Source organism: Elaeis guineensis, chromosome 6 (assembly GCF_000442705.2).
Source record: "Elaeis guineensis isolate ETL-2024a chromosome 6, EG11, whole genome shotgun sequence".
In the NCBI taxonomy this organism is placed as follows: domain Eukaryota; kingdom Viridiplantae; phylum Streptophyta; class Magnoliopsida; order Arecales; family Arecaceae; genus Elaeis; species Elaeis guineensis.
The window spans coordinates 11,305,607-11,315,753 of record NC_025998.2 but is presented as its reverse complement, the minus strand read 5'-3'; positions in this window follow the sequence as shown (position 1 = coordinate 11,315,753).

Sequence of the window (10,147 nt, the reverse complement as noted above, 5' to 3'; positions counted from 1 at the left end):
CACCAGCCGAAAGCCGCCGCGAACGTCGGATAGCCTTTTCTCCCTCAAGCAGGGGGAAAACGAGACGCTCCGACACTTCGTGGCGCGATTCAACGCGGCCACGCTCGAGGTCCGGGACCTCAACGAAGACATGGCGGTTTCAGCCATGAAGAGGGGCCTGAGGTCGTCCCGATTTACTTATTCTCTGGACAAGACCCTCCCCCGAACATACGCCGAGCTACTGGAGCGCGCATACAAGTATATGCGCGCGGACGAAGGAGCGTCCGACCGACGCTTGGTCGAGCCCAGGGGTCCGAAGGAGAAGCGAAGAAAAGGTCGGGAGCCCGCCGAACCAAGCAGGCCCCCGGCCGGTAGTCGGCTTTCTCCACCCCGACAGATCCAAAAATCACCCCGCCGACAGACTCCGAGGTCGGTGCGTCCCAGGTATGACTCCTACACTCCTCTCTCCGCTCCCCGTGCGCAGATCTTGATGGAGATCGAAGGGAAGAATACCTGCGACGGCCTCCGCCTCTGAAGGCAAAGGGCCTCGACCATCGGAAGTACTGCCGGTTCCATCGGAGCCACGGCCACGACACCGAGCGATGCATCCAGTTGAAGGATGAGATCGAAAATCTCATCCGCCGGGGTATCTCGGCAAGTTTCGAAAGGGTCCGCCGACCCGACCGACTGCCGATCGACGCCCCCAGCCGACTGAAGAGGCACCGACTAACCAGCCGACGGCTGGAGTCATCAACATGATTTCCAAGCGGCTGGGATCGGGGACGTCTACAGGGGGGAGCCGACGAAAAAGCCACGACCGAACGACGTAATCACCTTCGCGGAAGACGACGTTCGGGGCATCCAGACTCCCCACGACGACGCTGTTGTTGTGTCGGCGACAATAGCCAATTATGTAAAACGAATTTTTGTTGATAATGGAAGTTCGACAAATGTTTTGTTTTACTCGACCTTCTCCCGAATGCGACTACCGACGGATCGACTTAGTGGGGTCTCCACGCCCTTGATCGGCTTTGCCGGAGACACCGTCACGACAGAAGGAGAAATCACCCTGCCCGTGACGGTCGGTACCGAACCACGGCAAAGCACGGTCTCCCTCATTTCGCGGTCGTCCAAGTTCCTTCGGCCTACAATGCCATACTCGGGCGACCCGGACTGAACGCCCTCAGGGCGATCGTCTCGACGTACCATCTCCTTGTTCGATTCCCGACCAAAACGGAGTCGGGGAGATGCGCGGAGATCAACAGCTCGCCCGACGATGCTTTCAAATCTCCGCCCAAAGCGACGAGACAAAGGATCCCCTGACAATCGACAAACTGGATCAACGGGAGGAGGAAGAGCGGGGTTCGCCGGCCGAGCAGCTCGAGGCGATCCCGATAGGAGAAAATCCCGACAGAAAAGTTTGGGTCGGGTCTCAATTGCCCGACGCCGAACGCCACCGACTGGCGGAGCTGACGGCCAACGCCGACATATTCGCATGGTCGGCAGCATATGTCGGGCATCCCTCCGGAAACAATGACTCACCGACTCAACATCGATCCGACGATGAAACCGGTGAGGCAGAAGAAAAGGTCCTTCGCCCCAGAAAGGCAGAAGGCCATCGACGAGGAAGTGGACAAGCTGCTCGAAGCGGGCTTCATTCGCGAATCCACGTATTCCGATTGGCTCGCCAATTCGTCATGGTCAAGAAAGCCAACGGGAAGTGGAGGATCTGTATCGACTACACCGACCTCAACCGAGCATGCCCGAAGGATAGCTTTCCACTCCCAAAGATCGACCAGCTGGTGGATGCGACGTCCGGATTTCGACTGCTCAGCTTCATGGACGCCTTCGCCGGTACAATCAGATCCGGATGGCGCCTGAAGACGAGGAGCACACCCGCGTTCGTGACCCCCAAGGGCCTCTACTGCTACAGGGTGATGCCCTTCGGATTGAAGAACGCCGGTGCCACCTACCAGCGACTCGTCAATAAGGTCTTCAAAGACCAGATCGGCCGCAACATGGAAGTGTATGTGGACGACATGCTGGTGAAGAGCACGCAGATCCCGGACCATGTTCAGGATCTCGAGGAGACCTTCCGCACCCTTCGACGACACCGAATGAAGCTCAATCCGACCAAATGCGCCTTCGGGGTAACCTCGGGGAAGTTCCTCGGATTCTTCGTTTCTCGGAGAGGGATCGAGGCCAACCCTGAGAAGATAGAGGCGATCCTCGCCATGCGTCATCCAAACACCAAGAAGGAGGTCCAACAACTGAACGGGAGAATCGTCGCTCTTAGCCGATTCATTTCCCGATCAGCTGAAAGGTGCCTCCCGTTCTTCAAAACCTTGCGCCAGACGAATGGTTTTTCTTGGTCGGATGAGTGCGAACAGGCCTTTGAAGACCTGAAGAGGTACTTGGCTTCCCCGCCGCTGCTCGTAAAGCCGCAGATCGGGGAGACCTTGTATCTCTACTTGGCTACATCTTCTGAGGCGATCAGTTCGGTGCTCGTTCGGGAAAACGAATGCCGAACCCATCAGCCCATCTACTACATCAGCAAAGTGCTCCACGGCGCCGAAGCCAGATACTCGGAGACGGAAAAGATGGTCTTCGCCCTGACCGTCTCCGCGCAACGGCTCCGCCATACTTCCAGGCCCACGCCATCGTGGTACTCACCAACCAGCCCCTGAGGGCCGTACTGCGCCGACCCGACACATCCGGACGACTCGCTAAGTGGGCAATGAAGCTCAGCGAGTTCGACATTCAGTACCGACCGAGGCCTGCCTTGAAGGCTCAGGTCTTGGCCGACTTCATCGCCGAATGCCCGACGACCGACAAAAGGTCGGGAGCGGAAGGCCCGGGACGAGATTCGGTCTCTGAGCGGGACCCGATCTCCACCTGGGTACTTCACATCGACGGAGCCTCCAACGCTCAGGGAAGCGGGCCGGGCTCCTGCTCACGAACTCGGACGGGGTAGTCACCGAATACGCCCTCCGGTTCGACTTCAAGGCCTCCAACAATCAAGCCGAATACGAGGCACTCCTCGCGGGCTTGAGGATGGCGAAGGAATTGGGCGTCGACAGCCTCCGGGCATTCTCCGACTCTCAGCTGATCGTGGGGCAGGTCAAGGGCGACTTCGAGGCGCGAGATCCGACCATGATCCAGTATCTTCAGAAGGTAAAGGATCTCGTGGCCCGCCTCGAGTATTTCGAGATCTCCCACATCCCCAGGACGGAGAACGCTCGTGCCGATGCTCTCTCCAGATTGGCAACGTCGGCCTATGATTCTTTGGGTCGGACGTTTGTCGAAAACCTCCAACAGCCGAGCATTGATCGGGTCAAAGAAGTGCAGCAGCTAACGTCCGAACCAAGTTGGATGGACCCGATCGTCCGGTACTTGTCCGACGGGACCAGTCCCAAAGATCCCGCGGAGGCCAAGCGACTCCGATGGTCGGCGTCACAATATGTGATCATGGACGGCCGACTCTACAAGAGGTCGTTCTCCCTCCCTCTGCTCAGGTGTTTGGGACCGACCGACGCCGACTACGCTCTCCGAGAGGTTCACGAAGGAATTTGTGGGAATCACTTGGGGGGCAAGTCCTTAGCCTTCAAGGTCTTGCGACGGGGCTACTACTGGCCGACCATGCGAAAGGATGCGGCAGAGTTGGTCCGAAGGTGCGAGCCATGCCAGAAGTATGCCAATATTCAGCGCCAACCGGCCAGCCAAATCGCTCCCCTTGTCGCTCCGTGGCCCTTCGCTCAGTGGGGAGTCGATATTCTCGGCCCCTTCCCATCGGCGTCGGGCCAAAGGAAGTTCATCGTTGTCGCCATCGACTACTTCACGAAGTGGGTCGAGGCTGAGCCCTTGGCGCAGATCACCGAGCGGAAGATGGAGGACTTCGTCCAAAAGTCCATCATCTTCAGGTTCGGATTGCCGCACACCATCATCACCGACAACGGGCGGCAATTCGACAACCAAGACTTCAAGGACTTCTGCGCCAGGTTCCACATCCGTCATCGACTAACTTCAGTCGGGCACCCACAGTCCAATGGCGAGGTCGAGGTGACGAACCGAACCTTGCTCCATAGACTTAAGACCCGACTGAACGAAGCCAAAGGTCTCTGGGTCGACGAGCTGGGCTCCGTCCTATGGGCTTACCGAACGACCCCCCGTATCCCGACCGGGGAGTCGCCGTTCAGTTTGGCCTACGGGACAGAAGCTATGATCCCGCTCGAGATTGGCCTGCCATCTTCAAGGGTCGAGCAGTACCGCGAGCCGGACAACTCCGAAAGCCGGAGGGCCGACCTAGACCTCCTCCCCGAACTGCGAGATGAGGCTCAAATCCGAATGGCCTCATACCGACAGAGGGTCGCCCGGTACTACAACGCCAAGGTCAGACCAAAGCTCTTTAAACCTGGCGACCTAGTCTTGAGGAAGGCGGAGGTGTCGAAGCCCTTGGACCAAGGGAAAATGGCTCCCAACTGGGAAGGACCCTACAAGGTTGCTGACACCTTCGGGCCGAGAGCCTATCGACTGGAAACCCTTGAGGGAAAAATCATTCCCCGGACTTGGAACGCCGACAACTTGAAGCTGTATTACCAGTGAATTCTGTAATTCAATCATCGGAATACAAGTTCAGTTTGAAAAATCGGAGTTCTAACTCTTCGACTACTGATCGGCGCTCAGCCCCGACGCATCGACGCGGACCTGGAACCGACGACACATCGGCCCCTTACTCGGACCGATGCATCTACGATGACGGGAGTTTGTACTCCTTCTACGGTCGAATTTTCGGGCAGAATCCATCGGCCGACTGATCGATCGGGCCCCGACCGAAGAAAGGCTAAAAGCCCACGCGGCTGTTGCCGCGACATTCCGACCGGGCTACGGTCGGTCGAGGGATATTCGGCTTACCACCGTCTATCACATGACACGACCTGCGGCCGGCTGAACGACACTCGGTTCGCCACCGTCTGTCGAAGGACATGAGAACCCGACGCAAGTGCTTGGGGATCCGACTTACTATCGCTCCCCCGACACTGCGCCGGTCGATGTTCGAGTGAACGCATCTACGGAAGTCCGACTACCGAACCTTGCCAGGTTCGATCGGATCCCGACTTAACAGATGCGCCCGAATAGCGACTACAATTGTTGAAAACCGACCTAAAGTCGGGACACAAGCTACTTCGGAGCTGTGCAAGCCGGTTGAGTCCTACCGACTTACCCGAGTTGGCGACTTCTCTAAGTTGGCGACTAGGGTTCGACATTACAGCGATAAGAAACATTACAAACAAGAAGCAAAAGAGAATACAATTTCATTCATTGATTAAAAGAAATTACAAAGTCGAGCCGAAGCCGATTACATGTGTTTTCAAAAGAAACAAAAGGAAGACAGTCGGCTGGACCGATCATTCGTCCTGGATAATCTCTTCGACCGACGGAGGATCGGGAAGAATCGGCGTCTCGACCATAAGCGGCGCTGGGTCGGCGGCGGAAGGATGTCCTTCAGTCGGCAAGGGACCTCCGGTCGGCTCCTGCTCCGGGACGGCTTCCTCCGTTGGGATGATGTCTCCCGACTGATGGTCGGCCTCCTCTTCGGTTCCGTCCTCTTCGGCGAGTAGCGGCGCGACTCGGCTGACGTCCACCTCCGGGTACAAGGCATGGACGGCATCCCGACCATCTTCGAACCCGACCCGGTAGGAGGCGAAGCCCGATTCGAGCATCTCCTCCTTGAATCGGTCGGAGGCCCGGAAGTCCTCAACCGCACGATCGGCCGACTCCCTCGCCGACCGTGCCTCGTCCTCAACGTGGGCCAGCTCCTCCTTCGCCAACTCCGCCTCGGCCCTGGCAATTTCGGCGTCGATTTGGGCGATGGACAAGTCCTCTTCGGTTTCCGCGAGCTTCCCCAGGCTGACCCGAAGTTGCTCGCGTTCCCCTTGGAGTTCGGAGGTGGCACTGTCCCGTTCGCGTCGAAGACGACGCACGACCCGGCCTTTGTGCTTGGCCTCCTTCTTGGCCGACTTCAGTTCGGCCATAAGCCGGGAGACCTCGTCCGTCAACTTGGCCTCCCGGTCGACCGACTCCTGTAGCTGGTCGACTAGCATCGTTCTTTCGGCCTCGGCCGCCGCCGACCTTTCCTTGAAGGCTGCCCGAACGTCGCCGAACCTTCGGTATCCGGCCTCCAACTCGGACATGGTGAAGATCAGCTGCCGACGGAAAAAAGCTTTGTCAGAATTATGTGGCAAGCAAAAATTTTTAAGGGAAAAGGGGACGCGAAGCTTACCTCCACCATCGACGGGTAGAACCGCGACAGCATCTCGGTCACCTGCCGAGATCGCAACGACTGAACGTCGGTAGGGAGGAGGATCCCCTGGCACAACCTCCTCGCGAGGTTGTGATCGGCCAAGGCCGATGCACCCTCGGGGTAGTATGCGCTTTGGGGCATTGATCTCTCCTCCTCCGAGGGCTCCATCGGGGCTTTCCCCCGATCAGCTGCCCCGACCGACGGGGCTGGCAGCGATGGGACGCTGGAGTTCGACCCGGCGCCCCCCGTTGCGCCAGCGGACGCCTCCGGACGATGTTCGGCTTCCCGAACGACATCCGGCTCCACCCGCGGCGGCGAAACCGCCGACACTCCTTCGGCCACTTCCTCGGTCGGCCTCTCCTCGACTCGGACGGTCGGAGCCGCGAGGGCTATAATCGGCTCCGACCTCTCGGTCGCCGACGCTTCCACGGTTGGCGGGACTGGGGCTGGTCTCTTGGAAGGGCGCGAAGGGCCTGCCCCCGACGCTGGCCTCTTCCTCGCGGCGGCAAACTGACGAATTTCGACGTCGGTCGGCCTCATCCTCGGCGGTGTCCCTGCAAAACCGACCACTGTTAAAGGCCGGACCGGAACTACCCTAAAGCCGAACAAAAAGAAAAGCTGAGGAATTGGGCGATACCTATTCGGGGGACCAGACTCAGACCGGCATCATAGAGAGCTTGCTCGGTAACAAGCTCCCTCTGCTTCGGGACCAACATGTCTTTGAGTCGGTGGAAGTCCTCCCGGTCGTCCACGTCGACCCGACTGTTGTCGTTGGCCTCAGTTCGGGGTACACCCCAGCGAGAAGGAAAGCCCCAAGAGGAGGAAGAGGAAACAAAGAAAAACTGGTTCTTCCATCCATGAATGGACGATGGAAGACCGGTTATGAAGGCAAGACCCTTCCGGGGGTTGAAGAGCCACCACCCTCGGGCCTTAGGGTGGGGTCGGAGCACGAAGAAGGCCCGGAAGAGGGAAACGCGGGGGTTGGTCGGCAAGAGCTGACACAACAGCGCGAAAGAAATGATTAGCCGGACAGAGTTCGGCGCCAGTTGCGCCGGACAGAGTCCGTAGTAATCAAGCAGATTCCGGACGAACTCCGGAATCGGAAGTCGAAGACCCGCACGAAGGTCCTCAACGTACAGCCCCAGGTCGCCGGGCGGAGGGTTGTTGACCCGACCGCCGGCCCCTGGAGCATAGAGCCGAAACTGCTCCGGGATGCGATAGTGCTCCCGAAGCTGATCGACGTTCGGCCCCGAAAGCGAGGAGGCCTCATCTTCCGGAGCCGATCGGGTGTCGTCGGTCGGGTTCCCCGACCGAGCTCCCTGAGTCGGTTTCCTGGTCATTGTGCAGGAACCGAAAGAAAGGAAAGGAGGGAAGAAAGCAAGAAGGGGAAGGAGGACCACGAACCCGATGGACCCTCCGGAAGTAGAGAAGAGCTCTGCCCGCGACGACCGAAAAATCGCCCGGACAGAGTTTCCCCAGCAAATGGCAAATGTGGGTCAGGGTCCGGGAGGTCCTATATATATAGGGCCGACCGACGGCCGAGATGCTCCCGCGCCGACCAAGGTCCCCCAGATGCGCGACGCGTGGCGCCCGCCGGTTGGCTAAGGATTCGGCGCGCTTCGCCCCGGGACGCCCGCACTGCCTGCATTAAATGCCGGAGCGGGCGCCGGCCAACCACCTTGACACGCGGCGCGCGGGGGTTGGCTCCGCCGTCGGCCGCCCGCGCCGGTCCGCGTTCCCGATGGGACGCCTCATCCACGATCGGCGCCGAATATCCGATCGACTGATGCGGTATCGTCCGGCACTCGATCTTCTGGCACCGACGTGACGGCTGACAACGACAAGACGTGGCGTCTGACACCTGACGCCGGCGCGACTTCCGGCATCGACTAGACGTTCGGATCACTGGGATTCGTGAGATGTCTGACAACGGATCAGCCGGCGGTACGGTCGGATCTGCACATGCGACAAATCCACTCCCAGTCGTCCGGCCTTGCTACCCGAATGAAGGCATCGACCAGCTCTCCACCCGACTTGGGAGTGGAGGGGGGCAACTGTTGGGGGAAGCCCACCGACCGACCGACCGTCTGTCGGAGGGCCCGACCGTCTGGCAGCCCGACCGACCGACTATCGGAGGGCCCGACCTGGCAGCCCGGCCGACTAACCGACGACCCGACGGACGACTCTGCCTGGCCGATCATAAGTCGGGCGACAGGCCGACGGACGCCATCAGCGGCTAACTGCGGCCATTCCACGGTCCATTCCCGACCGACTAAACCCAGAGGTCCGTTAGCCGACCCACATGAAGCTCGCCGACCGACGGAGGAGTCCGACGCCACTCTGCTGGCCACCGACCCTGGGTCGGCCGACTCCACCAACCGCCGTACGGCAGCCAGACGTTGTCAGCTTTGACACGGACATGCGGCACGGTCACCTAGGGGCGTTGTCCCGCCGAGAACCGGGTCAACCCTGGTGATTAGACGGCTACACGGCGACGTGACATTTTCACGGCGGCTCTGACAGCCTACAGTGAGTTGACAGTTCCTCACTTGTCCGCGCCATTAATGATGGCGCCATACCGTGCTCCACTATATATACCGGGGAAGGCAACAGTGCAAGGGATCGATCCGTCCGTCTCTCCCACATACGCAGGCTCGCCCCTCTCTCTCTCTCTCTCTCCCTCTCAGAGCTCTCTGTCTGCATTTCACTGTTGCCCAGTCACCTCTCTGACTTGACCGTCGGAGGGTCCCCACCGGAGCCGCCTCCGGTCAGTGCGGACTTCCTTTTGCAGGTGCACGCTTCCCGGCGATCGGGCGATGAGGCGATTGGCCGCAACATGAGTTTAAAACTACGAACAGATTCGCATCACATTCGTTGTCTCCCTTTGAACTAGTTCGGGCATTCGGCTTACCGGGGACGATGGTTATTTTAACCCCTAAAGTTGAAAACTGCAACAAGTTTCTCACGCTGCTGTGTTTAGTTAGAACTGATATTATGGTTAGATGGAAGATCCAAATAAGCCCAAAAATCCACCGTAAAACGTTGCTAAACTCCATTGGCAACGGGACAGCCTCCACTTAGGCATTGTTTCCTCTCACCAACTCTATCCAACACAACTTACCGTTAATCTCTGCTTCTTTTCTGTTGCACATTCTTCTCTTCTCACTTGGCTGATTTCAAGCTGGGAGTCACAACCATCAAAATTTGACTTTATGCTACCATTTCCATTGTTATCATCTCACTCCCGTCGAGGATCGAACAAATGCCCAAACACAGTTCAACATGTCATTTCTTTGAGAAATTTTGTCTTTTTTGCCAACCAGCACAGTAGAAGAGGGCGAGAGGAACTGTTGACTCCATTAAACCCTTTGGATTTTGGCAGACCAGGTCCGAACAAAGCGTTAGCTTACTAGGGTACCAGCGGCTGGATATCCCACAAATTCTTATTCGCGAACATGATATCCACGTAAAGCAAAAGCAAGCACAATGAACGGCAGCGGCTTTCAATTTTCGCTGTTCAACTTGGAATCCTCTCTCCTTGCGCCATAAAAACCTGTAAATTTTTGCCATGCAACCACATCCTAGGCATAACACATGGCCCAATATCACAAGTGTAACATAATGCTATCAAGATGTCATTATATAGGTTCATGCAATTACAAACCTTTGGATATCCTACTCCAGCTCCAGATCAAAAGAAATAGGAGGCCGACATGCAGGCCAGACAAGAAAGATGCTGTTTGGCAAACACAGAACTCGTACCTTCTGCATATAAAAACAGGCATGTACAGATACACATGATGCTACTTAATGTATGGATCAACATTAAATATAACATACGTAGCCCATACTTTTCCCTTTATCCCC